We start from the raw sequence: 3,475 nt of genomic DNA, 5'->3' as shown, positions 1-3,475 counted from the left end.
ATCCAAAAAAATTCTAAAATTTCATGTGGAAAATGACAGTTGTATTGTATGGGGTTGACGTCACACCACAATGTTCTAGGAACAAATTATCCTATTAAGTATAATAATATAATTTAAACAAGCTTCAAGTTAAACTTTATAGATTATAAACTTACCCGTGAAAGGAACTAGTCATTAAGTAGTGGTTAAAAATAGTAATGTGTTTAAACTTGTACTAGTCCAGATTCATTGAAAATGTTTATTATACAAAAGATTAGGAATGTAATCAATGATACCATATAAATATTTTACATGAAAAGGAAAATCTTATGAATCAATCTACACAAGTTAAATTATTCCTTGAACAGTAACCTGATCACGTGGAAATGGCCACGTATAAGGATGTCAAAAAAATCTTTATTTACGGGTATCCGCAGATAAAATCCGTAACGGGTAGGAAACAAATATTAAAAATAGATACCCGCTACCCGTAGTTACAAGTATCATAGTATCTGTACCCGTGGATATTTGTACCCGCTAAACTTTAAATCACAAAAATACCCTCATATATATATATATATATATATATATATATATATATATATATATTAGTAAAAAATATTATGACCTAATTTTTTCTAAGCTGCATATCTTGTCTTCTGTCTTCATTCTTCCAGTCTTCATTCTTCCAGCTTCAAGTATTGGTACGTTGTCTTCTTCCAGGTACACCCCTTGACATTCTTCTCTTTTCTTTCTTTAAAATTAGGCATATACATCAAACTCAATATAGACAGTGACATTTATAGTATGCTTGTTGTCAAATGATGGAATCAAAATAAGAATATTTGGCACGTGACAATTGAAGTTTATTATTTGTTTATTTTCTTTATTTTTCAGGAATCAATGGGAGAAAGTGGACTTGTTGATCAAAACACTAAAAACACTAATTAATTGTGTTGAACATCATTTTATATTTACTTTTATAATTATTTGGACTTATATGAACTTGAGTTTATTTGAACTTTATTTAAAACTTATGACAATGATGTGTTTTATTTATTTTATTTGAATTTATGATTAAATATTTCTTTTAAATAATTTTGTAAATACCCGTAAGTACCCGTGAATACCCGCGGACATGAAAAAAATAGGCAGGTACCCGCATAACGGATACTTGATGAATATGGGTATGGGTACGGGACGAATATTTATCCAGCGGGTAAGGTACGGAGGAGCTACTACTCATACCATACCCACCCCGTTGACATCCCTAGCCACATATTATATAAAGGTTAAAGTATATAATTTGGTTTCTATTTTCTTTCGATCACGTCAATTTAGTCATAATATTTTTTTTTTCAATCAGGTCTTAATTTTTGTTAATTTGTTCAATTGGTCTATTTTTGCTAACGTCTTTTAAATTAATTTTTTAATTTGTTTTTAATTTTTTCTATTTTTTTTAATTTTTTAATTTGTGAAAAAATGTTCACGTGCTAACACTACTAAAAAAACTCATATTTCATGTCAATTTTGTTTTGAAATTTTTTTCGTAGGAAATACTTATAAATTTCTTTGTGAAAAAAATTATAAGAAATTGCTACCAATTTTTTTGCAAAATATTTTGTATAAAACACTTTTAGCAACAAATTTTGTAGGAAATACTTGCAAATTTTAAAATTTTGTAGGAAATGATTACCCACGAAGGAATTACCTGCCAATTAAGATTCTTAGAAAAAATGGCAGAAAAAAGTCTTTTCTTACAATTTTTTTTAACAAATTTACAAGAAAAATCTCATGTAATATGAGAATTTCTAGTAGTGTAACACAACAGCGTGCCACTAATCAGAGTCAATTTTTATATTTAATTTGATCCTTATATTTGTTATTTTTGTTCAATTTAATCCCATTTTTTTTAATTGTAGCAATTTTGCCTCTGTCCAAATTGAGACCAAATTTAATTTCTATATAAATTGTATAAAGATGTTTTTATTTAAAGTCACGTTTTTATTAAATATTTCTATTTAAGGTTATAGTTAGTTTAAAATTAGAATGAAAATTTTAAAGATGAAGACTAACACCATTGATCTAAAATTTTAAGAGGTTAAAAAGTGGGGAATAACACTATTACTTTATGTGATTATGTAATTTTTAACCTCTTAAACTTTTAGATCAATGGTGTTAATCCTCATCCTTAAAATTTTCGTTCTAATTTTAAACTAAGTGTAACCCTAAACAAAAAATAGTTAATAAAATATGAATTTTAATGAAAACATTATTATAACCTTTATATGAAAATTAAATTTGGTCTCAATTGGGAGAGAGACAAAATTGCTCTATTTTAAAAATAATTGAGACTAAATTGAACAAAAATAACGAATATATGATCAAATTGAATATAAAACATTGAATCTAACACATGACATGCTACTGGGTTGACATGAGGACAATTCTTTAAAAATAAAAAATAAAAAAATGACGAAGTGACACATGGCAGTCACGGTTCATTACCGTTGTTGGTAGGGGGAGCTACTTCACCTATAAATGAAGAATGGTTTTGATGATGTCTACTGGATTAGAATAGATAATAGATTTGGTCTAGTTAGGTTGTGCATTAGGCTAATAGTTTATCTTTATCAGATGTAAATCAAGCCTGCACCAGGTTGTGAATTAGGCCTGCATTGTGCTGCAATGGACCATTACACTCCTGCTTGTGCAAACATGAATGGCTAGCTGTTTAACTAATGGATTAGCTGTGAGTATTGCACTAAGGCAGTGAAAATACACTCACGATAATCGATTAGGTAAATTGCTAATCCATTAATGACAAAAGAGAACTTTGTATAAAAGCTGTTTTTAAAATCTGTTTTAAGTCTGGAGAAAATTGACAGATCACTGAGTTTCCTTCTAAGAGACAGCCTTCTAAGAGACACAGAGATATTGAGCATTCTGGAAGATCATTCAAGTGTAGATCCAAGAAGATTGTTACTTGATTCTACCATGATGGGTCTTGCTTGAATCAAGGAGCATATTGTCAAATCTGCACAACATAGGTGTATTCGTTTCTTGATTCTGTTTATTGTATTTCTGATTACAGTTGTTTCACTATGTGAAGTGGAGCTCTAGGTGCAATTGCGTGGATGCATTGCTCCTAAGGGGAGTTCTTGATTGGTAAATCAAGTTCTTGGGTTTTTAGGGTCTAGAATTATATAGGTGTTCTTGTAATTCTTGAATCCTATCTGTGTTAGTGGAATCCTCCTAAGTGAGTTACTTAGGAGAAGACTGGATGTAGATTCATCTTGAATCGAACCAGTATAAATTGTTGTGTATTGGTTCTTTCTTTTCTCTCACAATCTTTCTTGATTGAGTTAAAACAGTCCATTAACCAAGAACTGCGAAATTGATTAATTGAGATTTAAAACTTAAAGTCTTCTTCAAGATTCACCTTTGACAGAGAAAAGCTCATTAATCAATTCAGATCCCTTCGTGGTTAAGATAA

The sequence above is a fragment of the Vigna unguiculata genome, chromosome 3 (assembly GCF_004118075.2).
Source record: "Vigna unguiculata cultivar IT97K-499-35 chromosome 3, ASM411807v1, whole genome shotgun sequence".
Classification (NCBI taxonomy): Eukaryota; Viridiplantae; Streptophyta; class Magnoliopsida; order Fabales; family Fabaceae; genus Vigna; species Vigna unguiculata.
The sequence above is the reverse complement of the archived record's forward strand: the minus strand, read 5'-3'. Positions refer to the sequence as shown.